Below are 26,674 nucleotides of genomic sequence, written 5' to 3' on the forward strand. Positions count from 1 at the left end.
CTGAGTGCATCTGCTGGTCAGTCCATCGTAGAGGACCAATAGGAAGGCTCTGGATGTGGGAGGAGGCGGATCCAAGCTTGATTTTAAAGGAACACTCAGCTGCCTGTATATCTGAATCTACTGATCACCTGTACAGTGAAGAGAACCTCTGCTTATTTATTTTTGTATCCGATATCGATATCCGATAATGTCTGTATTAATTGTGTGATGTCCGTCATCCAGGTGGGGAGAATCCTGAAAATTACGGTCATAAAATTCCTTCACTCTGCTTCGTACTTGTGGTTCCTGATTTTCCTCCTGGTGGAGTCCATGATCATGGAGAAGAGGCACGATATATACGAAGGCCTCGATCAGAGCATCTGGCAGAACTCGTTGCACATCATCTGGGTTGCCGGTCAGTTTACAGACTTTTAGAATGAAGTTTAATCTGCTAATGTGTTCCTTCCAGCCCCCCCCCCCCCCCCATCAACCTTTATATAAAACCTTTTGATTACACCTTATTTCACACTTAGCGATGTCATCTGTGCTTCTCTATGCAATGCAGGCAGATCATAGCTGGTGGGAGGGGCAGGGGGCTGTACATGCCTCAGTACTCCTCTCAAAAGCACTCAGTTCTAATGCAAGCAGTGGGCGGCTCTTGGGAGGAGTTATGCAAATATAAAAATGCTTTGATAAGTGGGTGTCAGTCTGGAAGAGTGGGCGTTCCTAGGCAAGCTGCATTTGCATTCAAGTAACACCCATATGTGATGCTCAGCCTCCATGATTGAAACTGAAATCCAATTAATGAAAGGGGCAAGCAAGGGACAGTCAGGCTGGGGAGGAAAGTGCTGGACATCCTCCAGCCAGGGAATGAGGCGGGGCTCTATCTGACTTGCTGCAGCTTCTAATGCACATTGTGAGAAGCTCATAGTGTGCAGTAAAATCAGAGGAAGCCATTACAATCCAGGAGAGAAGACGGCACTGTGCAAGACTGCTAGAGGTCAGATTTAGCTATTTATATCTTAGTTCCAACCTCAAAATCTTTAATTTTAGTGTTTTAAACTTAAAAGTTTAAAACTTAACCACTTAAGCCCCGGAAGATTTTACCCCCATTCCGACCAGGGGGTATTTTGCGATTCGGCACTGCGTGATTTTAACGGACAATTGCGCGGTCGTGCGACGCTGTACCTAAACGAATTTGGTGTCCTTTATTTCCCCACAAACAGAGCTTTCTTTTGGTGGTATTTGATCACCTGTGTGATTTTTTGATCACGCGCTATAAACAAAAAAAGAGCGTCAGTTTTGCAAAAATAGCAATATTTTTCAAATTTTTTTATATGAAATTCCCCCCCAAAAAAATGTAAAAATCAAAATTTTTTAACATTTTCGGCCAATTTGTTTTATGCTACCTATGTTTGGTAAAAAAAATCGCAAAAAGCGTATTTTGATTGGTTTGCGCAAAAGTTATTGCGTTTACTAACAAAGGGAAAGATTTTTGTCATTTTTGTTGTTTTTTTTTTAACGCGTAATGGCAGCGATCTGCGATTTTTTTTGCGGTACTGCGACATTGCGGCGGACAGATCGGACCCTTGACTGACATTTTTGACACTTTTGGGGTTACCAGTGACATTTCTACAGTAATCAGTGCTATATATATGCACTGTTACTGTAAAAATACACTGGTAGTGAAGGGGTTAACTTTATTTGGGAGGGAGGGGCTGTGTGTGTCCCTAGGGGCGTGCTTTCTACTGTGATTGGCTGTGGCTTGAGCTGTAAGGACACTGATCAACGGATCTACATAGTAGATCCATGTGATCAGTGTCTTTACAGCGAGGAGAATGACAGGTGGCTTGTTTACACAAGCTGCCTGACATTCTCCCTCTCCCCCGCCGATCGCCGAGTGGCCGGCGGACATCGGGTCCGCTGGTCACACGCGCGGGGGGGTCCGTGACCACGCGGGAGCGGGAGCGCGCCTCCGGCGGCGCGCGCTCGCTCCCTAGACCCTCACAAGCAAGCAACGTAGCCCTACGTTAGTTTGCCTGTGAGGGGCTGACCGCCGACGTAGATAGTCGTGCGGCGGTCGGCAAGTGGTTAAAAGTTACTAGCTAGTTACTTACTAGCTCATTATGAAATATTTACCTTAGAACGAGCCCCCGCCGTGCCGCCTGCTTACCTGTATGACGGGCAACATGTCCAGTCGCCCGTCTTCCGGGATCGCGGCATCCTGCCATCTGATTGGCCAGAGCCGCGGTGACGTCACTCGCGCGCACGCACGCGGGAGCCGACGGTCACGGCACAGGGCTCTGAAGGAACGTCACTAGCGGCACAGTGACGTCACTGGCTGCATGTAAGGTAAATATCTCCTAAACGGTACATGTTTAGGAGATATTTACAGTACCTATAGGTAAGCCTTATCATAGGCTTACCTATAGGGACAACTTCCCGAGGAGGGTTTACTTCCTCTTTAAAGCGGAGTTCCGGCCACAGAAAAAAAATTGCATGCCCAGAAGCTGTTTAGCAGGGAATGCGGCGTCGCACCGGAAGTGACGAGCGGGGCCGGTGCTGTCGCAATGATTCCTGGGAGCGATGGCGTTCAGCTCCCAGGAATCATTGCAAAGCAGGAAGTGAGGCGCGGGCCGTGCAGCCGAGGAAGGAAGTGGAAGAGAGGTGAGTATTTTCTTTCTTCAATTACAAGGTAAGTAAAAAAAAAAATAAAAATCCTAACTACCCATTTCTGTTTCAGGTGACCTATAGCAAGCGGATGGCCCAAAATCGACTATGTCGATTTTGTGGCCGGAACTCCGCTTTAACCACTTAAGCCCCAGCCCTATTTCGGACACTTTTTGTTTACAAGTTAAAACCAGTATTTTTTCCTAGAAAACTACTTAGAACCCCCAAACATTTAATATATTTTTTTAGAAAAGACTCTGGAGAATAAAATGTCGGCCATTGCAAAAATTTTTGTCACGCGGTATTTGCGCAGCGGTCTTTAAAACGCCATTTTTTTGGAAAAATTTTGAAAAATCACATTTCACTGCATTTAAAAAATACTAAACAGTAAAGTTAGCCCATTTTTTTTGTATATTGTGAAAGATGATGTCACGCCGAGTAAATAGATACCCAACATGTTACGGTTTAAAATTGCCCCCCCCCCCGTGGGATGGCGACAAACTACGGTCAATAGAGATCTCAATCTGCGACGCTTTAAATTTATTTAACGGTTACCAGTTTAGAGTTAGAGTGTAGCTCTTTTTTTAAATTATTGCTCACGCTCTGGCAATCGCGGCGATACCTCACATGTGTGGGTTGAACAGCGATTTCATTTGCGGCTCGACTTGCGTAAACGTTTTTTTTTGTGCGCGAGCTAACGGTGATCGGGGCGGCTAAATTTTTTTTTTTTTTTTCCTATTTATTTTTTCTTTTTTTTTTTAACTTTATTACAGGTTTTTAGAAAAAAAAAATCTGATCACTTTTATTGCTGTCACAAGCAATGTAAACATCCCTTGTGACACCAATATGTAGTGACAGGTACACTTTATGGAGGGATCGAGGATCTAAAAGACCCCAAACCCCTCCACTACACTTCCATGTATGCAAAACGCTGAAAACGGCATTTTTGCATACAGCCGTTTTTCAAATCTGCCGCCTTTTGCAGCACAGTAACCCGGACGTGACGTCATGGACGCCGCCTCCGGGTTGCGTCATCGGAGACCCGATCTATGCCGTTTCCGGCATTCATCGGGACTCCATCCAGCCGGCGGACATGCCGGCTGGGTGCTCGGGGCTCCCGGTGGGACGGGAGCCCCGAGCAAAGCCACGGAAGGCGGCGGGAGGGGGACGTCCCCTCCCACCCCCCGGGTAACGATCGAGCGGCTCCCGAGCCGCATCGGTCGTTACAGACGGAAAGCCGACCGTCGGCTTCAAACCACGGTACCGGGATGATGTCTCTAGCTAGAGGCATCATCCCGGTATAAGCCCGCAAAGTTTACCGACGTAGCCCTAGGTCGATATGCGGTAAGTGGTTAATAAAAAAAAAACAAAACAAAAAACAAGCTTAGGCAATATAATACTCCGGAGCTGCTCCCCACAGTACCTCTGCTTGGCCACAAGATGTCCTCAGTCTCCTGGGTTGAAAGACTGAGGACCATACTGTGAGTGCAGGTTATCATGGGCATCAACCCTGAGGAGGCATCAACACAATGGCGTTCGTTTACAGAGTATTAATGGAGAGTGCAGCATACTCTGGCCCACTGCTGGGAGAAGATTGAAAAATACCTGCCTGGAAACTTTAGAAAAAGGTAAGCAATTCACCCCTTTTCCACCTACCCTGGGGTTCCTTTAAATAGTTCTGAATGCCTGGAGGGTGGGAAGGATCGAAAATCATGTAACCATTGTTACAGTGGTCCATTGCTTTTTTACTCACAATTTGTACAGTGTCCCAACTTTTTTGGAATTGCGTTTGTAATAACAACAGGGGTGAGGGATATTTTTACTATGTAAAGGATAACAAAACCAAACAATTTAAAAGAGAAAACTGCAGACCCCAGAAATGACCCCTTTTTTGGAAAGTGATAAACACAAAGTGATCTCATTTTATACCACACTTTTTTAGAAATGATGAACAATGCTGGTATTTAGTGGATTAAAATGTGGAGATTGATAATGGTGCACTAGGTACAATGCACACAGGTCATACACAGAGAGGGGCGGTGACGGGGTTAAGACAGTACACAAATCCCCCCACCGCCTATATTTTTTTTTTCTCACTTACCTGTAGCGCCCTTTAACCACTTAAGCCCCGGAGGATTTGGCTGCTAAAAGACCAGGGGGTTTTTTGCGATTTTTTACTGCGTAACTTTAACGGACAATTGCGCGGTCGTGCAACGCTGTACCTAAACGAATTTGACGTCCTTTTTTTTCCCACAAACAGAGCTTTCTTTTGGTGGTATTTGATCACCTGTGCGATTTTTTGATCATGCGCTATAAACAAAAAAAGAGCGTAAATTTTGCAAAAATAACAATATTTTTCACATTTTTTACTTGAAATTCCCCCCAAAAAAAATGTAAAAATCAAAATTTTTTAACATTTTCGGCCAATTTGTTTTATGCTACCTATGTTTGGAAAAAAAATCGCAAAAAGCTTATTTTGATTGGTTTGCGCAAAAGTTATCGCGTTTACTAACAAAGGGAAAGATTTTTGTCATTTTTGGTGTTTTTTTTTTTTAACGCGTAATGGTGGCGATCTGTGATTTTTTTTTTCGGTACTGCGACATTGCGGCGGACAGATCGGACCCTTGACTGACATTTTTGACACTTTTGGGGGTACCAGTGACATTACTGCAGTAATCAGTGCTATACATATGCACTGTTACTGCAAAAATGACACTGGCAGGGAAGGGGTTAACTTTATTGGACAGGGAGGGGTTAAGTGTGTTCTAGGGGCGTGATTCTAACTGTGCAGGGACATGGCTATTGGTGTAAAAACAAAGATCAACGGTTCTACACAGTAGAACCGTCTGATCTTCATTTTTACACCAGGGAGAATGACGGGCGGCTTGTTTACATAAGCCGCTCCGCCTTTCTCCCTTCACAGGAGCGATCGTAGTGTGACCGGCGGACATCGAGTCCGCCAGTCACACGCACTGACTTGTCTGTGAACGAGCCACGGCGGGCGCGCGCCTCGGCGGGCGCGCGCCCGCCCGCAATTGGCTCGCAAGTCAGTGACAGGCGAGTGACGTACCGATACGTCACTCTGCCTGGCCGGTGCTGACCGCCGCAGTATAATATAGTCGTGCGCCGGTCGGCAACCGGTTAAAGCACATAATCACCCACACAGCAAATTTGGCATTGTACTGCTGCAACCTGCTGTTCCTGTGCCAAAAAACTGGTCCCATGCCACCATCTTGGTAGCTTTTAGCTGGAGGCCAATTCCCGTTGCAGGCAGCCAGCTCTGATGACACACAAGTCCGCCCCCCAGTCGCTCTGCAGCCTCCTCAGAGATATGATATAGGTATCCCAGGTACACATGATTCTGGCCTAGGTCAGAATGGCTACAGGGGGGAGCTAAAAATAAAATAAAATAAATAAATAATACAAAATTTAGAGATGGGAAAAAATTTCTGCAATTCTGCTTGCAGAGGGGGAGTATTGAAGTGTGAACTAATTCCCTTTTTCTTTAATGTACAGATGACATACAGTGGGAGAATGGAGATGAAGGGGTTATTGTGTAGAATAAGGAAGGTGAAGGGGTTAATTTACAGGAGATCTGATGTACAAAAGGGGGGGGGGGGTTAAAAACTATCCATGACTCTTTAAATATCCACTGATCTGCTCACCTGGAACTAATAAGTGACTCATTCATTCATTAGTTCCTCCAGTGTAAGAAGAAGGGGCGGGCTCAGCAATGTAAACACTACAGTGTTTACATTCGTGGTCACTATGATTAGTTGTCACAGCAATCACAAGGCACAGAGCCGCTCAGATTGTCTCTGTACGCTGTGTTGCTTCACAGCCATTGACATGCACACTGACTGCTGGGGGGATGATTTCTGCAGTGTCATTTATAAACTGCAGAAATAGAACATCCACCATTACACAATTTATGAATGAATGGCAATAGATAAGTAGTTAAAGATCCATCTTGTTAAAAAATAAGTCGCTTACACATTTCAGCCTAAGTTGCCATGGCTAACGCCACTTAAGCTGCAACGCGCAGGTGACTATAACTTTTTGTACAACATGGATTTAAATAAAGGGCAATGTGAAGCAATTGATGGGTTTCGGCATTTGCATGACTTATGAATATTTGACCCCAGGAAGAAGGTTTGACCTTGCTCCATGGTGGCAGGGTGATATTGGAGATTGATCGGTGTACTCCTGGTTTTTATGGGGAGAGCATTAATTGGATGGGATTAGGTTGTACCTGCACATTCATGTCTATGACCTGCCTAAGACTTTATCGTGTCTATTTCTCGTGTCTGCAGGATTTTTGTGGCATGAATGTAAGGAGGTCTGGATCGAAGGACTGAGAAGTTACTTCCTAGATTGGTGGAACTTTCTGGACATCGTCACCATCAGCATGTATCTGGCCTCGTTCTCCCTGCGGATCCTAGTGGCAGTGAGAGGGTACCTGTCCTGCCGAGATGACCCAGAGTCTGACATATGCTTCTACTTCACAAAAGCAGGTAGTAGAACCGGCTGCAATGATTAGGTCTACTAATGTTTATATTAACCAAAAGCAGACACCCCTTCAAAAGAGCCTGTGCACGTCCACCAAGAGGTATACATGGAATAACTAAAATGACCAAAAATAAAATGTTTCAGAAATATTATAAACTCTTTAAGTGGTGTATATAAAAAAAATTGCAGAGCTGCATGCACATTCATTCTGTGAAAATAGGGAAAATCAAACATTCTCAGACTACATTTTATACAGATCAAATGTTATCCATTGAAAACAAATAGTGGATGGGGAAACACTACATTATGGCCACTAGAAGGAGCTAAGAAGCATATTCATTTACTATGATATTTAGCACCATCTAGTGGCCATAATGTGGTATTTTCTCCATTAATGCTTTTTTTTTTTTTTTTTTTTCCAATGACTAAAGAGAATATAGATATAGTCTAAGAACATTTGTTTTTTTACCAATTTGCACAAAGCGAATGTATATGCAGTTCCACTGGATGAATGCTTCCGTGTTTTTTTTTTTTTATATATAAATGTACACTAAAGTCTGAATTGTATCTAAAGTACAGATGTGGTGGCTGCATGAGTTTTCTTTTTTCTGGCTTTTCATTTTCACATGATAATGCAGCGAGTAACACACTTCCTGCCCTAGGGTGACAACGTTCACTCACTGTACTGTATCTTTGAAGGAGTAGCACAGTCATCCACAGTTAGGACTATAGAACACCTTCCCTTCTGTGACGGTGTTTACCGTCACTGGGAACGAAAGACAGATAATTAATGGTTTGAATTGCTTCAGATGGGACAATAATATTTGTCAGCAATATCTCTCAGGAAATGTATGAAGATGAATGGTTTGACTTTTCAGATTGCTAGAATATTGCAGGAGTGTCTCAGACCCTTGCTAGATAGTGAGATGGGGTGGGGTTTGTTATTGGTAAGTGCCTGTATTCCATTGTTCTATTGTTTCTGTCTGCCTTAAAATCAACTTATTATGGGATGTATATGTGTATGTGGATTGGCTGCTAAGGGGGAGGGGGGATTGTCCCACAGTGTATATCTCTTTGTGCATGTGTTCAAATAAACAGTTTGTGTTTTACTTCACCCTCAATCAAGAGTTCTGTCTCTCATTGGGGGAATCTGCTACAAGGGATTGCTATGCTCTTCAATAATCACTAAGCTCTTGTAAGAGTGTAACGCTCATGCGTTTTTTGTTAATGAATGGATTTGCAGCTGCAGAATTGTTACACTCAGTAGTCGTGTAGGGATTCTGTTGAACAACATATCCAACTCTCAGGACTTCATCACCGTGCACAGCCTGTTATGCAATATACATACACTCAATATGATGTTCCTGGAGTGATAGAATATATGATAGTATAGAGGTGAGAGACAGGCGATAGTATGGTGAGCACTCAGTAATAGTATTCAGGAGAGTGGTAGGTGATGGTAGTATGCAGATAGGTTCTAGCAATCATGTATAGTACAGATGGTAGGGGACAGCAGAATGTATACAAGATAGAGTAACCTAGTGCAATGATAGATGATGGTAGTCCCAAGAGCTAACAATCTATGCAGATGATAGGAATAGATTAGATAGTAATAGTCTTTGTAATATGCAGTAGATGATAGTGAAAGTATAGTTTAGGAAGGAATCCCCTGTGGGGTACTTATCACTAGATAGTTAGTAGTAGCAAGGTCCAATAGTAAGGAGTGATCCGGTAGCGAGATACGGGATCGGCAGCGAGGTTCCGGTTCAGTTCAGGCAAAGGGTATAGCTAGAAGCTCCGGCAGCACAAGACAAGGTAAGGTGAACATGCGGTTTTATCGAGCAATGAGTGAGAGCAAACCGGCGATTGAAATAGCCGCTCATAGCGGCGCTCGGCGATGATGTCATTGCCCTTAAAGGTGTATGCGTTCCATTTGGATAGCAAGATGGGAAGCAATGTTAGGAGAGAAATGGAAATAAGGGTACCATAGGTACCAGAACATTACAAAGAGATTGTTCCTGTTACTGCTGCACTCTCTGGGGAAAGAGAGGTTCACCCACTGGAACCTGGAGCCTTGTCGTAGGTCCAGGGTGGGTAGGAAATGGCGAGACCCCAACCAAGCTGCGGTGGTTCGTGGGGTCTGATGTGGTTATGCTGTCTGGTGGAGTGCTTGGAGCCCTCGGGAAGCACTAGGAGCATCTGTCAACTGAGGTACCCAGTCGGGGTGTTGGTTAATTTGTTACACCTTCTATAACTATAACATATGGGGAGGTATTCTTTAGTTCTCAGAGATAGCTAAGAACAACTGATAAGGGTGCAGCACAGGCAAGAGAGCACAGGAGGTTGTCAGCTCACCGAATTTCTGGATCAAAAGTTGTAATCTCTCTTGCTATCAATTATTTCTCCATATACATTGTTAAATGATGAAGTCAAATCTGCTTGCCCCATTCTCACAGAACTACTTTACATGCAGATTCATCAAACAGCTATGTGATTTTTTTAATCAATACACCCCATAGTTCAATATATAACAGTTTTGCTTAGCGATGTTGCTGTGATCGGCCACATTTAATCAGCATAGAAAGTTCCATGTGTGCCTCTTACAAAAGTTAAGCTACACTTAAAAACAGAGACATTTTTTATTTTTATCCTCCCACAGGCCGCCCAGAGTGGAACACAGAGGACCCGCAGTTCATAGCTGAGGTTCTGTTTGCTGTCACCAGCATGCTGAGCTTTACACGTTTAGCCTATATCCTCCCTGCACATGAGACCCTCGGGACCCTGCAGATCTCCATCGGCAAAATGATCGATGACATGATAAGGTAAAGAGTGGGGAGCCTCTGGGGTGGTTCTTAAACAGACCCTCTCAGGTCACTAATCAAATGATACCTCCAGTTCTCTGCAAGTATAAAAGTAGTATAATCACCCCTCCGGTGTCCTGTGTCTCTTACTTCCCCTCTGTTCTCTGTAATAGAAGAGGTATTATACTCCCCTCTCCGGTGTCCTGTGTCTCCTACTTCCTTTTCGTTCCCTGTAATAGAAGAGGTGTTATACTCCCCTGTTTGGTGTCCCTTGTCTCCTACCTCCTCTTCGTTCCCTGTAATAGAAGAGGTGTTATACCCCTGTTTGGTATCCCGTGTCTCCTTCCTCCTCTTCATTCTCTGAAATAGAAGAGGTATAATACTCCCCTGTTTGGTGTCCCATGTCTCCTACCTCCTCTTTGTTCTCTGTAATAGAAGAGGTATTGTACTCCCCTGTTTGGTGTATGGTGTCTCCTGTCTCGTCTTCATTCTCCATAGAAGAGGTATTATATTCACCACTATGGAGGCCTGTATCTCCTACCTCCCCTTCATTCGCTATAATAGAAAAGGACTTATACTCTCCTCTCGCAGAGTCCCATGTCTCCTGCCTCCCGTTCATTATCAGTATTAGAAGAGGTATTATATTCTCTCTTTGGTGTTCTATGTCTCCAACCTTCTCTTCGTTCTCTGTAATAGAAGAGGTATTATACTCCCCTGTTTGGTGTCTCGTGTCTCCTACCTCCTCTTCATTCTCTGTAATAGAAGAGGTATTATACTCCCCTGTTTGGTGTCTCGTGTCTCCTACCTCCTCTTCATTCTCTGTAATAGAAGAGGTATTATACTCCCCTGTTTGGTGTCTCGTGTCTCCTACCTCCTCTTCATTCTCTGTAATAGAAGCCATTATACTCCCCTATTTGGTGTCTCCTGTTTCCTACCGTCTCTTTATTCTCTGTAATAAAAGAGGTATCATACTCCCTTTTTTGGTGTCCCGTGTCTCATACCTCCCCTTCATTCTCTCTAATAGAAGAGGAATTATAGTTCCCTGTTTGGTGTCCCATGTCTCCTATTGCCTCTTTGTTCTCTGTAATAGAAGAGGTATTATACTCCCCTGTTTGGTGGTCTGGTGTCTTACATTTCTTCTTCACTCTCCATAGAAGAGGTATTAAGCTCACCACTATGGAGGCCTGTATCTCCTATATACCGTTTGGTGTTTCGTGTTTCCTACTATCTCTTCATTCTCCATAATAAAGAAGTATTATACTCCTCTTTGGTGCCCGTGTCTCATACCTCCACTTTATTCCCTATAATAGAAGGGGACTTATACTCCCCTCTCCAGAGTCCCATGTCTCCTGCCTCCCCTTCCTTATCTGTAATAGAAGAGGACTTACACTCTCCTCCCTTTCGTTTCATGTCTCTTACCTTCCTTTCGATCTCTGTAATAGAAGAGGTATTATACTCCCCTCTTGGGTCTCCCATGTCTCTTACTGTACCTTTCTTCCGTTCTCTGTAGTAGACAAGGTATGATACTCACCCCTCTCATGTCTCCTACCCCCCCCCCCTCCATTTTCTGTAATAGAAGAGGTATTATACTCACCTCTCTGGAGGCCTGTGTCTCCTACCTCCCCCTCTCCATCCCAGTACTGCAGCCTCCAGAGGCGTAACTAGAGCCTTCAGGGCCCCGATACAAGAAAACATGAAGGGCCCCCCCAGATCCCTGGCCGGGGCCCTTCCCTTCAAGCCCAGGGCTCTTCCCACTAATCCTGGGGCTCTTTACTCTCGTTGCATGGCCTTTTATTACGGTCCCGCAGCAGTATCCTTTCACAAGTTCTGCAGTGGGCTCCCTTCCTGCAATCTTGGGGCCTCCCCACAGTGGTGCAATGCCAGGGCCCGGTCGCAAGTGTGACTTTTGCAATCCTGGAAGTTCACCCACTGGTTTGCTACTGGGCCCCCTGGAGCATGGGGCCCGGTAGCAATCGCAACCCCTGCAACCCCTGTAGTTACGCCCCTGGCAGCCTCTATAAGACCCTTCTGGGAGAGTCAGATACTTGTGTCCGCTGCTGTTTGCCTAGGTTTTTTCTCCAAACCTCTAAATCACTACATGACTAGAAGAACAATGTAGGGGTTTAGAGAATGAACCTCAACACAAAGTGGGGGACACAGACATTCCCAAATTGTCGAATCCCAAACACTCTAATGAAGTCATCAGTTCTGGAACAGAAGCGAGTAAGAAAATGCAGCTGCTAGAGAGATGAGTATAATACCTCTTCTGTTGCAACGTACTGCCAGTTTCTTTGGTTAGAGAACATGACGGGGTCCTTTTAAAATGAGCCGCACACATTCTTCTCCTATTGATCCTCATCCTTGGAGATCCTCTATGTGAATTCCAGGTCTGTAGGAAAAAAGAGAAGGTTCAGCTTGTCCCTCATACTACTATTTACAGAGAATTGTTGTGTTGTCAGCCAGTGTGTGCGCTTGCAAGAGAGGGTGGCTAAAAAAAAAAAAGTTGCATGTAATAGAGCCACCTACTGTAATCAAAGCCTTCTACACCAGATGAGATATCTTATTAGGTTCCATGACTTTAACCACTTAAGCCCCGGAAGATTTTACCCCCTTCCTGACCAGGGGGTATTTTGCGATTCGGCACTGCGTGACTTTAACGGACAATTGCGCGGTCGTGCGACGCTGTATCTAAACAAATTTGGCGTCCTTTTTTTCCCACAAACAGAGCTTTCTTTTGGTGGTATTTGATCACCTGTGCGATTTTTTTGATCATGCGCTATAAACAAAAAAAGAGCGTTTATTTTGAAAAAATAATATTTTTAACATTTTTTTATATGAAATTCCCCCCCAAAAAAATGTAAAAATCAAAATTTTTTAACATTTTCGGCCAATTTGTTTTATGCTACCTATGTTTGGTAAAAAAAATCAAGCGTATTTTGATTGGTTTGCGCAAAAGTTATTGCGTTTACTAACCACGGGAAAGATTTCTGTGATTTTTGGTGTTTTTTTTTTAACGCGTAATGGCGGTGATCTGCGATTTTTTTTTTTTTTTTTGTGGGACTGCGACATTGCGGCGGACAGATCGGACCCTTGACTGACATTTTTGACACTTTTGGGGGTACCAGTGACATTACTGCAGTAATCAGTGCTATATATATGCACTGTTACTGTAAAAATGACACTGACAGTGAAGGGGTTAATTTTATTGGAGAGGGAGGGGTTAATGTATGCCTGGTGCTTACTGACGTGTGGGGGGGGGGATGTGACTGAGTGACAGAAGGACAGATCGGATCTTCAGCTATGCTGAACACTCCGATTTGTCACTCCCTGTCACTTAGGAGATCCGCCCGCTCTGTTTACACAGGCGGGCGGATCTCTTCAATCGATTCCCCGACGATCGGGGCAGAGCAGCGGCGATCGCCGCTGCTCCTCCCCTTGCCCGACTCCCGCTGTGAATGAAAACAGCGGGAGCGCGCCTCCTACAGGGGGAGGAGTCCAGCGACGTAGGTCTACGTCACTGGACAGGAACGAGCCACTTTGCCGCAGTACGCTCCATGTGAGCGGTGGGCAGGTGGTTAAAAACAAACATCCCACACAAAGATCCTGAGGAGGATCACTGTAATATCCAGAGATTAATTTGTGCATATTCCAAATGTAAATTCCAGAAATTCTTTTTCCATTATTTAAATATCTATGAATAAAAGAACCAGTGGAAGGCAGTCCTCCAATGGTTGCAATCTCACGACAGGTGTCCAGCATATGCAACTTGAAGAATATAGTTGCAAAATCCAGGATCGATGTTGATCACTATGGATCAGTGTGGGCCCATACAGTATACATTTTCCCAACATGGACACAAACTGCTATGAAAACCTGACAGATCTAGAATTCCCCACCTTATCCAAGGAAGAAACACATTCTGTGTCCATATACCTTATAAACTGGATCTCTTTTTCTGGCTTTGATTCTTCTCTCTCTTTGTGGTGTCTCTGCAGGATGACGCTGATGTGGAATGGAAATTTGCCCGCTCCGAACTGTATCTGTCCTATTTCAGAGAAGGACTGACTCTTCCCGTTCCCTTAACCACTTAAGCCCCGGAAGATTTTACCCCCTTCCTGACCAGGGGGTATTTTGCGATTCGGCACTGCGTGACTTTAACGGACAATTGCGCGGTCGTGCAACGCTGTACCTAAACGAATTTGACGTCCTTTTTTTTCCCACAAACAGAGCTTTCTTTTGGTGGTATTTGATCACCTGTGCGATTTTTTGATCACGCGCTATAAACAAAAAAAGAGCGTCAATTTTGCAAAAATAACAATATTTTTCACATTTTTTTTATATGAAATTCCCCCCCAAAAAAAAGTAAAAATCAAAATTTTTTTAAATTTTCGGCCAATTTGTTTTATGCTACATATGTTTGGTAAAAAAAAAATCGCAAAAAGCGTATTTTGATTGGTTTGCGCAAAAGTTATCGCGTTTACTAACAAAGGGAAAGATTTTTGTCATTTTTGTTGTTTTTTTTTTTTAACGCGTAATGGCGGCGATCTGCGATTTTTTTTTTTGCGGTACTGCGACATTGGGGCGGACAGATCGGACCCTTGACTGACATTTGTGACACTTTTGGGGTTACCAGTGACATTTCTACAGTAATCAGTGCTATACATATGCACTGTTACTGTAAAAATACACTGGTTGTGAAGGGGTTAACTTTATTTGGGAGGGAGGGGCTGTGTGTATCCCTACTGTGATTGGCTGTGGCTTGAGCTGTAAGGACACTGATCAACGGATCTACATACTAGATCCGTGTGATCAGTGTCTTTACAGCGAGGAGAATGACAGGGGGCTTGTTTACACAAGCTGCCTGACATTCTCCCTCTCCCCCGCCGATCGCCGAGTGACCGGCGGACATCGGGTCCGCTGGTCACACGCGCGGGGGGGTCCGTGACCACGCGGGAGCGGGAGCGCTCCTCCGGGGGCGCGCGCTCGCTCCCTAGACCCTCACAAGCTAGTGACGTAGCCCTACGTCACTTTGCCTGTGAGGGGCTGACTGCCGACGTAGATCGGCGTTAGGCAGTCGGCAAGTGGTTAAACATCATCCCTACCCAGGGGCGGACTGACCATTTGGGGATTAGGGCACTGCCCGAGGGCCCAGGGTCAGTAGGGGGCCCCATGAGAGGCTACACACTACAGAAAGAAGCCAGGAACTTCCATGCAGGCTATGCTGTGGTAGATATTTAAATGCCCACTCTATGTGGCAGAGATGCAATTTGTAGGTGGGGCTTTGTGTGGCTTGAGTGTGGACACAGGGGGCCCCATGATCTCTGTTTGCCCGGGGGCCCCATGAGTTGTCAGTCCACCCCTGTGACCCTACCCCAAAATCTCTCTTCTACATCATCAGGTACTATCCTCATCTCCAATGTCAGCCTTACTCCCTGAGAGCCTGGACATGGACTACAGCAGATATTTTGGTGTTTGGTAGATACTGAAGAGTGAAAGCCCCAACGGCCTCTTCTACCTCTCAAGGATTGGGGGGATCTCTGTTCTGAGTTCCTAAGTCTGCACACATATTCTACCTGGGAACAAAGCTGGGAATTATGGCAGGGAGAATTCACAGTATGCTCGAGGCTGATTGCATTCCCAGCCTCTGGAACACTGGGTGCAGGCCGAATGAAAGCCCATCCCACACTGTAATATCTAAAAAATGATCTGCGCAATAATCCCCTTAATCTATTTACCACAACAGATCTATGTTGCTATCCTCCAGTTGCTGCCAGCAATGATATGTGTTCCCACACCAAACGAAGGTAAATACACTATATTGTCAAAAGTATTGGGACTATAGGAAAATAAAGGAGGGCTCAAATGCCTAGTACATGGGTGTCCAACCTTTTGGCTTCTCTGGGCCACATTGAGTGTAGAGAAATTTTCTCGGGCCGCATATAAAATATATAAGATATATAAGTAATAAAATGCTACTGTGCCCTTCCCGCGCCGCCACGCCCCCCGCACTAATTTAACACAACTAGAGGATGATCAAATGAAATGGAATCAGTATATGGAGGTTTACTTCTTCTGAGTGATAATAAAGGAACACTCTAACCACCGTGACCACTTCAGTGATTTAAAGTGGTCATGGTGGTAGGAGTCAGAAACACTGCACATGTCCCCCCCCCCCCCTCCCCTCTGAGGCAGCCTCTGCCTACCGTTAGTTGGCAGCTGCTGTGGCCATGCCCCCCACCTGACTTCTTTCCTCCCCAGCAAAAAACTAAATTGTCAGGGGGCAGTGGGCCGCATTGCCTGAGGTTCTGGGCCGCATGCAGCCCTCGGCCCGTAGGTTGGACATGCCTGGCCTAGTACATTACCTTAATCACCATAGAATTTTATTAAAAACCCAAAAGCATCCCAGATCCTAGATCACTGTGTTGGGAAATCTGACGCTTTTTTGGAGTCAGGCTCCCTTCCTCGGAGCCCTGAGGAAGGGAGCCTGATTACCGAAATACATTAGCATTGCCAACGGAGCGATCTGGGATCTACCAAGTTGGAGTTGTAATTTTAAATGCTTGTGATTTCCTCAAGTTTGTGAGTATGCTTTTGGCTTCTTAATAAATTCTATGGTGATTAGGGTAATGCACTAGGCGTTTGCGCTCTCCTTTATTTTCTTATAGTGCTTTGAAATTTCCCCACTCAAGGAGAGCAGCATCGCCTGAGACACTGCTCTTGTACAGTTGGACAGGAGACGGAGTGAACGCTGAGGCTTGACTGTTTTGGAAAAGAGTGGGTTTGTCCTCTAAGAGACTTTTTCATACTGTGTGGGATGGACTAGTGAATCATGAACTCAAAAATACCAATATTCCATACATCAATATACCATTAATATACTGTACATACAAATATGTGATATTCATAGAATGAAAGGCGGTGGAACACATGTGGGAATCACGTGATATAGTGATCTTTCTGAGTTTATGATTCACTAGTTGATCACGCATATATAAAGATTATGGTTGTGCTGCACTTTTATAACATATATTGTCAAAAGTATTGGGACGCCTGCCTATATACGCACATGAACTTTAATGGCATCCCAGTCTTAGTCTGTAGGTTTCAGTATTGAGTTGGCCCACCCTTTGCAGCTATAACAGCTTCAACTATTCTGGGAAGGCTGTCCACAAGGTTTAGGAGTGTGTCTATGGGAATGTTTGACCATTATTCCAGAACCGCATTTGTGAAGTCAGGCACTGATTTTGAACGAGAAGGCCTGGCTTGCAGTCTCCACTCTAATTCATCCCAAAGGTGTAGTATTGCATTGCGGTCAGGACTCTTTGCAACCAGCCAAGTTCCTCCACCCAAAACCATGTCTTTATGGACCTTGCTTTGTGTACTGGTGCCCAATCATGTTGAAACAGGAAGGGGCCATCCCCAAACTGTTCTCATAAAATTGGGAGCATGAAATTGGCCAAAATGTCTTGGTATGCTGACACATTCAGAGTTCCCTTCACTGGAAATAAGGGACCAAGTCCAACCCCTGAAAAACAACCTCGCACCATAATCCCCCCCTCCACCAAATGATTTGGATCAGTGCACAAAGCAAAGTCCATAAAGACATGGATGAGTGAGTTTGGGGTGAAGGAACTTGACTGGCCTGCACAGAGTCCTGACCTCAACCCTATAGAACACCTTTGGGATGAATTGGAGTGGAGACTACAAGCCAGAACTTCTTGTCCAACATCAGTGCCTGACCTCACAAATGCCCTTCTGGAAGAATGGTCAAACATTCCCATAGACACACTCTTAAACCTTGTGGACAGCCTTCCCAGAAGAGTTGAAGCTGTTATAGCTGCAAAGGGTGGGCCAACTCAATATTGAACCCTACAGACTTAGACTGAGATGCCATTAACGTTCATGTGCGTGTAAAGGCAGGCGTCCCAATACTTTTGACAATATATGTTATAAAAGTGCAGCACAACCATAATCTTTATATATGCGTGATCAACTAGTGAATCATAAACTCAGAAAGATCACTATATCACGTGATTCCCACATGTGTTCCACCGCCTTTCATTCTATGAATATCACATATTTGTATGTACAGTATATTAATGGTATATTGATGCATGGAATATTGGTATTTTTGAGTTCATGATTCACTAGTCCATCCCACACAGTATGAAAAAGTCAAACCCACTCCAATGACGTCAGGTCTTTCCTCCAACATTTTTGAACCAAACAAAGCACACTGGAGCCCCACCTACTGCCACTCAACCCTAACATGTTTCGCCCTTGTGTTGGATTATTAGGAATAAGCCAGCGCAAGAGTGAAATGTGTTAGGAAGCCATACATGGAGAACATTTCTTTCCTGCAACTACGGGTTGCAGGAAAGAAATTTGTTTGATTTCCCTATCAACACAGAGATTGTTGATGTGGGAATTCCAACTGCCGAGCTATTGTATTCTCCTGGCGAGAGGGCGGGGGAAGCCGTCCCCGCTGGCAGAAGACAGTGATTATTGCTAGCGGCTATAACAGCCACTAGTAATAATCGCATGTAAAATCTGGCAGGCTGGTTGTACCCAAGTTTTTTGATTGTTAAACTTGGTACATTTAGCCTGCCCATACATGGTTGAAATCTCTGTCGGTTCAGCAAGATTCAAACTGTCTATGGCTGGCTTTAACATGGGGTGGTCCTAGGCTTGACTGCAGTTTGCTTCAGTTCAATAAAGTAAGACGAAAGACTTGTGATAATTGGAGTGTGATTGTCTTCTGTTTGAGAAGAAAAATAGAGTACACCCCTCACATTTTTGTAAATATTTTATTATATCTTTTCATTTGACAACACGGAAGAAATGACACTTTGCTACAATGTAAAGTAGTGAGTGTACAGCTTGTATAACAGTGTAAATTTGCTGTCCCCTCAAAATAACTCAACACACAGCCATTAATATCTAAACTGGTGGCAACAAAAGTGAGTACACCCCTAAGTCAAAATATCTAAATTGGGCCCAATTAGCCATTTTCCCTCCCCGGTGTCATGTGACTCGTTAGTGTTACAAAGTCTCAGGTGTGAATGGGGAGCAGGTGTGTTAAATTTAGTGTTATCGCTCTCACTCTCACATACTGGTCACTAGAAGTTCAACATGGCACCTCATGGCATAGAACTCTCTGAGGATCTGAAAAAAAGAATTGTTGCTCTACATAAAAATGGACTAGGCTATAAGAGGATTGCCAAGACCCTGAAACTGAGTTGCAGCACGGAGGCCAAGACCATACAGCTATTTAACAGGACAGGTTCCACTCAGAACAGGCCTCGCCATGGTCGACCAAAGCAGTTGAGTGCACATGCTCAGCGTCATATCCAGAGGTTGTCTTTGGGAAATAGACGTATGAGTACTGCTAGCATTGCTGCAGAGGTTGAAGGGGTGGGAGGTCAGCCTGTCAGTGCTCAGACCATACGCCGCACACTGCATCAAATTGGTCTGCATGGCTGCCATCCCAGAAGGAAGCCTCTTCTAAAGATGATGCACAAGAAAGTTTGCAAACAGTTTGCTGAAGACAAGCAGACTAAGGACATGGATTACTGGAACCATGTTCTGTTGTCTGATGAGACCAAGATGAATTTATTTGGTTCAGATGGTGTCAAGCGTGTGTGGCGTCGACCAAGTGAGGAGTACAAAGACAATGTGTCTTGCCTACAGTCAAGCATGGTGGTGGGAGTTTCATGGTCTGGGGGGTGCATGAGTGCTGCCGGCAATAGGGAGCTACAGTTCATTGAGGGAACCATGAATGCCAACATGTACTGTGACATACTGAAGCAGAGCATGATCCCCTCCCTTTGGAGACTGGGCCGCAGGACAGTTTTCCAACATGATAACGACCCATAACACACCTCCAAGACGACCACTGCCTTGCTAAGGAAGCTGAGGGTAAGGGTGATGGACTGGGCAAGCATGTCTCCAGACCTAAGCCCTATTGAGCGTCTGTGGGCCATCCTCAAACGGAAGGTGGAGGAGAGCAAGGTCTCCAGCATTCACCAGCTCTGTGATGTCGTCATGGAGGAGTAGAAAAAGAATCCAGTGACAACCTGTGAAGCTCTGGTGAACTCAATGCCCAAGAGGATTAAGGCAGTGCTGGAAAATAATGGTGGCTACACAAAATATTGACACTTTGGGCCCAATTTGGACATTTCCCCTTAGGGGTGTACTCACTTTTGTTGCCGGCGGTTTAGACATCAGTGACTGTGTGTTGAGTTATTTTGAGGGGACAACAAATTTACACTGTTACAAAAGCTATACACTCACTACTTTACATTGTAGCAAAGTGTCATTTCTTCAGTGTTGTCACATGAAAAGATAGATTAAAATATTTACAAAGATGTGAGGGGTGTACTCACTTTTGTGAGATACTGTATATGTGTTTGTCTTTTGTGCTGGGAACATGCTCATTCTTGCTCCCCCATCACCGTGACTGTGTTACCAACAGCTCCCAGTCACCAACTAACAAATGGGAGCCAGTGGGATGGGGAAGCTCGCGCACCTCCCACCAATGGGGCTCCAACATTATGATTTCCTGAAGAGCTAAGGGGTGGGTTGTTGCCTAAGCTTATTGGCTCTTACTTCACAGAGACGTTTGGCAACCTTTTCCAAACTTGCTGTCCTCATCTACTATAATGTACAGTATGATTGCACTACATGCATGGCACAGAGCTCAAATAACACCAGTATTTTTGCCCAATCACAGAGCCATTTTTCGAAATATGTGCTGCTACAAACCCAAGAAGAAGCAAGAATACCCACCAATCTCTACCATTGTAAGTACCTAAAAAGATCTGCAATACTCTGCTTTAAAAAAAAAAAGTCCTGAAACATTTTCTTTGGTGTCCATAAGCAAATATTTATTCAAAGTGAATCCTGATGGTCCTGGACCATGTTTTCCCATTCAGTCCAACAGGGGAGTCGGCACTGGAGAGTCCGGGGAGAGCAGCATCTCGTACCGCCTGCAGGTGATCAAAGCTCTGGTGCAGAGATATATCGATACGGCTCGCAGGGAGTTTGAGGAAAGCAAACGAAAAGGTAAAAAGTAATACTGGATCCTTGCCCCCCTTCCCTTTACTAATCCCTAATTTTTTATTTGTCTTTAAAGCGGAGTTTCCGGGCACAGAAGTCATTTTTCAATAAACATACCCCCAGGACAGTCAGGGCTAGTACATTCCACAATGGCTAGCCTCTGATCTGTCCCGGTTCGCACTTACCTTTTAGAAGAAATACTTACTTATAAAATTTCTTCCACAGCGTTTCCATCTTTCTTGAGGGCAGCTGAAGCCGGCGCGGTCCTCTTCTGTGTCTTCTTCCGCGTCTTCTTGTCCCAGAATGCGCCTGCACCAGCCCCTCTCGTCACTTCCGGTGCGGCGCCGCATTCCTCCACAGCTTCTGGGCATGCCCAGAAGCTGTTTAGCAGGGGAATGCGGCGTCGCCCGGAAGTGACGAGAGGGGCCGGTGCCGTCGCATTGATTCCTGGGAGCGATGACGTTCAGCTCCCAGGAATCATCGCGAGACAGGAAGTGACGGGGTGAGCCGCGGCGCTGAGGGAGGAAGTACTCTGAGGTGAGTATTTACGATCTTCAATTACAAGGTGAGTAAACAAAAAGAAAAAACCTAACTATCCAATTCCTTTTCAGGTGATGTCTAACTAGCGGAGGGGCACAAAAAAAAAATATCGATTTTGTGCCCGGAACTCCGCTTTAAAGTGTGTAGAGGTAATGGATGATAATCATGATTAGAGTTGATCCTGAATTTCAGGTGACACTAAATTCGGACTGAATTTCACAGATTCGGATATCAAAATCCAAATTTCTCTGTTATTCTTGGCAGCTCTGATTCACAAAAGTCTTCTCGGAGAAATGGGCTTGAGGCAGCTCCAAAGACTGTTTCTGCCATATATCTGCTTTTACAGTTCCATTAGCACCCTCATCTCTCTACTACCAGTGCCAATAGGTCCCAAATTCTATATTACTAACCCTGGTAGAATTTTTTAACCTGTTCCCGACCGCCCGCCGCAGTTATACCACGGCAGGCAGCCACTCACAGGCAAATCGCCGTAGCTGTACGTCGCTCGCGTGGACGAGGCTAGGGGGCGAGCGCACGCCGCTAGCTCGTCAGCGGGGAAGCCGATGCAGCGGGGAGGTGGCTCTGATTGCTGCCTGACACCCGTGATCATTCCCTGCTGAGAGAGAAGAACGGTCCGCTGTTGTAAACACAGCTGACCGTTCTTCTCCCTGGGATGATCATAGAGCCCATGTGATCCTTCTATATAGGATTTCAGGTCTCTGTGGTCATTTCTCAAGCCACGCCCCCCCACAGTTAGAATAACTCCCCTAGATGCACATTTAACCCCTTGATCACCTACAATGTTAACCCCTTCCCTGCCAGTGTCATTATTACAGTAACAGTGCATATTTTTAGCACTGATTACTGTAGTAATGTCACTGGTACCCCCAAATGTGTCAAAAATGTCAGTCAGGGGTCTGATCTGTCCACCGCAATGTCGCAGTCCCACAAAAAAATTGCAGATCGCCGCCATTACTAGTTAAAAAAAAAAAACAATAAAAATGACATAAATCTTTCCAGTAGTTAGTAAACGCAATAACATTTGCGCACACCAGTCAAAATACGCTTATTGCAATTTTTTTCAACAAAAATATGTAGCAGAAAACAAATTGGCCCAAAATGTTAAAAAAGTTTGATTTTTACATTTATTTTTGAGAATTTCATATAAAAAATGTGAAAAATATTGTTATTTTTTCAAAATTGTCGCTCTCTTTTTTGTTTATAGCGCAAAAAAAAAAAAAAAAATCGCACAGGTGATCAAATACCACCAAAAGAAAGCTCTGTTTGTGGGGGAAAAAAGGGCGTCAATTTTATTTGGGTACAGCATCGCACGACAGCGCAATTGTCCATTAAAATAACACAGTGCCGAATCGCAAAATAGGGCCTGGTCAGGAAGGGGGCAAATCCTTCCGGTCTTAAAAGAAGTGTCTCAAGATGATTTTTTTCGCCCCATCATCTAATAAGGCAACCAGAAACTTCCAAAACCATTCTACACAATGTTCCATCATGTTTGTTCTGTAATGCACACTTTTTCTGGCCTGGTTAAGAATACTATTGGCTTCAGTAGGACTGAAATCAGAATTTTGGAGGTTCTCAAATTTTTTAAAAAAAAATCAGGCCAGCCACAACTGATTAAAGGCCCGTTCACACGTACCGATTGTCAGCCGTAAATATTCGTCCGACGACCGATCGGCCGATTGTAGGCTTGTTAGTATGATGCTTCCGACAGCCGACAGCGCATTTTCGGCCGAACAGAATCTGTCGTGCAGACTTTAAAATTTTTGTTGGCCAACACCAGAATGGCCGATTGTTCGCCAGTCAGTACAGATTTCGGCCGACAGACAGCAGATTAGCAAGACTGGGCATGCTCAGAAAAGAAAAAAGACAAGGAAAGTTAACCATCACATGACATCACTTCTGCAGTCGGCTGTTGTTGGCCGACAAAATTTGTGTGCAGTCTTTTGCAGTTTTCAACAGACACGACAGCCCTGGACAAAAGACGGCCGATCATTCGGCCAACGATCAGTAAGTGTTTACTGGGCTTAAGAGTTTCAGAAGTTTGCTCATCTCTACCCATAATGGTGTTCAAGATCTGGGGTTGGAAGCTTCATTCAGTTTGTTGTTTTGTCGGGGTGCTTGTTTGCTCAACTCTTGCAGATACAGGTATGTGTGGGGTAAGGGTTCTACAACAAAGTACAGTAGAATGTGGTGGGTACGAAGGAGTTGTCCAAATTGGTGGTTAAGTTCCAGTCATTATTGTGGGCAAGTAAAAATAAAGGCAAAAACAAGAAGCCGCTCAAGTTCAGCACTCGGTGCAGGTCAGATCCGCCATCCAAGCATGTAGAAATCCAAAAAGAGAGAGACCGCACTCAAAGATGTAAAATGAAAATCAATCGAACTCCTTTATTCTCCATAAATATAGCAGACAGACAGTGCAATACACGGACAGACGTGTCGGGTTGACGCGTTTCACGATAAAGATCGCTTAATCATAACCACACACGAGTGTGTGGTAACCACGTGTGTGGTTATGATTAAGCGATCTTTATCGTGAAACGCGTCAACCCGACACGTCTGTCCGTGTATTGCACTGTCTGTCTGCTATATTTATGGAGAATAAAGGAGTTCGATTGATTTTTATTTTACATCTTTGAGTGCGGTCTCTCTCTTTTTGGATTTCTACAAGTAAAAATAAAGTCAATGCGTACCGACGGATTAGAGAGCCCTTTCTGCAGGGCTAAAAGACAAAAAGATAATTTATTGTGATATCTAGATACAGTATGTTTAGTTAGTGGAGACAAACTTCAGCGGCATTCTTAAATTTTAATTTGATGCAGTATTTTTGCAAAATATTTATTTATTATGCATTTTTTGTTATCCCTCTTTTCATGATTTATCACCACTACTTTTGCTCGCTACTGGTTTTCGGGTTGGTTCTTCCCTGACAGAGATTCGGATATCCACAAATCTTTTCTGATCTTCTTGGCAAACTTGTGTCATTTTATTTTGTTATGAGTAAATAAATTGAAAAGAACTTCCTTTTGGTAAACGGGTCCTCTAAGCCCCCGTTCACACTGGGGCGACCTGTGAGGCGACCTGGTCGCCTCACAGGTCGCCGCAGGTCGCCTCCCATAGGGAAGCTGCGGACCCGTTCTGATAGGAGCGACACAAGTCGCTCCGACTCAGAAAAAGGGTCCGGAGCTTCTTTGGGGCGACCAGGAGGCGACCGCCATAGACTTCAATGTTACGAAGTCCGTGGCGGCCGCTCCGAGGTAGCGGCGCGCTGCTCGCACCGCGACCTCGGAGGTCGCGGTGCGAAGTAGCGTCGCCCCAGTGTGAATGGGGGCTGAAAGTACGTCTGTATTGCCCACCAGGCAGGTCTAGCAGCAATCTTAAACCACTTCAAGGCACTTTCACCCCCTTCCTGCCCAGGCCAGCTTTCAGCGCGTCACACTTTGAAGGACAATTGTGCGATCATGCAACGCTGTACCCAAATGACATTTTTATAGTTTTGAGATAGGTTGAGCCTTATTTTGGTGGTATTTATTTAAAAAAAAAAATGTATTTCTTAGTGTCTATAAAATTTTGCAAAAAATAATCTTTGTTCATAAATTTAGGTCAAAATGTATTCTGCTGCATTTCTTTGGTGAAAATAACCCAAATCAGTGTATATTATTTAGTCTGTAGGAAAGTTGCGTTGGAAATATGAGTCTACAAACTATAGTATATACAGTATAGGTATATCTGAAAATCGATTGGTCCTGATGTGCTGATGGCCTGTCTCATTTCTTGAGGCCAAAAGTGCCAGGATAGTACAAATACCCCCCAAATGACCCATTTTTGGAAAGTAGACAAACCAAGGTATTTAGTAAGAGGCATGGCGGGTTTTATGGAAGTTGTCATTTTTTTGTCATAGTTTTTTGGAAAATGAAAAAAATCATGATGGCCCAGGGGTGTAAATGGATGTGACAACAGTGTCATCATGATGGCCCAGGGGTGTAAATGGATGTGACAACAGTGTCATCATGATGGCCCAGGGGTGTAAATGGATGTGACAACAGTGTCATCATGATGGCCCAGGGGTGTAAATGGATGTGACAATAGTGTCGGTTTACTGCAACGTTATAGGAGCTCCATTTACATTACTACTTTTTCCCCTACAGATCTCGGCAACCGGATCACAGAGCTGAACAAGAATGTCATCCGTCTCCAGTCGGAGGTGAAACAATTGCGCCGCTCCCTAGCGGACAAGAAAGCAGTGGTTAATGCTAAAGAAAGTGAGAACGTACTGAGCCGGTATATCATGAAAGTGAAAAGCAGCTTCCAGAACTACGACCAGGAGTCTGTGGGTTCTGGGAAGGACTCATCAGAGGTCACGGTGCATCAGGAGAGTTTTAGAAGCATTTTACCAGAAGAGGACTGTCCACCATACCCGGATATGCCGATGACCTGGACCAAAGCGAGGGAAATGGAGACAATGACAACTCAGAGACAGGAGAGGACATGTAAACATGAAGAATTGGTCCACCAAAGTGGTATTTTAGTCATAAGTAGATTCTGGTGGGCCATTGGCTTTTTATATGCCTTGGATACTCCAACAATGAGATTTCCCATCTATATTTCCCAACTCTGTTCTTATCCACTTGGAAGTTTTGGGGTGCCTCCACCCACCTTTGTGTTTTCCAGCTCCTCCTGTTACATTCTTCATAATATAAAATACATAAAAATCCAGCAAAAATGGTGGGAGCCCATGAGCTCATAATGGGCACAGCAAGTGTGCAGACCCAGTAATTCAGTGCAGATATAGTGGGAACCCCTCATATCAGGCACAGTAGGTGTTCAGGCCTGAGAACCCAGCACAGGGATAGTGGGAATCCCTCGTAACAGCACAGCAGGTGTACAGACCCAGAAACTCAGTGCAGAGATGGTGGGAAGCCTTTATAACAGCTACATTTGTACATACCCAGGAACCCAGTGTAGGTATGGTGGGAACCCCTCATAATGGGCACAGCTGGTGTTGAAATCCAGGTACTCAGTGCAGGTATGGTGATAACCCCTCATAATGGGCACATCAGGTGTACAGACCCAGCAACTCAGCACAGGGATGGTGGTAACCC

At 44.7% G+C, this 26,674-nt stretch overlaps 2 pseudogenes across 2 annotated transcripts in view; both read left to right on the top strand.

Annotated features, from left to right (window-relative positions):
* LOC309548281 (sodium/potassium-transporting ATPase subunit beta-1-like) overlaps positions 1-26,674 on the top strand; it is a 388,713-nt pseudogene that overhangs the window by 63,730 nt on the left and 298,309 nt on the right. The gene's annotated exons all lie outside the window — the stretch shown is intronic.
* Positions 208-26,353, top strand: LOC309546765 (short transient receptor potential channel 2-like; annotated as a pseudogene). The gene is made up of 10 exons: positions 208-394; positions 6,963-7,163; positions 9,818-9,980; positions 10,133-10,137; positions 11,470-11,477; positions 13,955-14,032; positions 15,305-15,357; positions 20,692-20,761; positions 20,894-21,023; positions 25,721-26,353. The product of its transcript is annotated as a short transient receptor potential channel 2-like (transcript).

Source organism: Pelophylax lessonae (genome assembly GCF_965119305.1).
Source record: "Pelophylax lessonae genome assembly, chromosome: 2".
NCBI classification, from domain to species: Eukaryota; Metazoa; Chordata; class Amphibia; order Anura; family Ranidae; genus Pelophylax; species Pelophylax lessonae.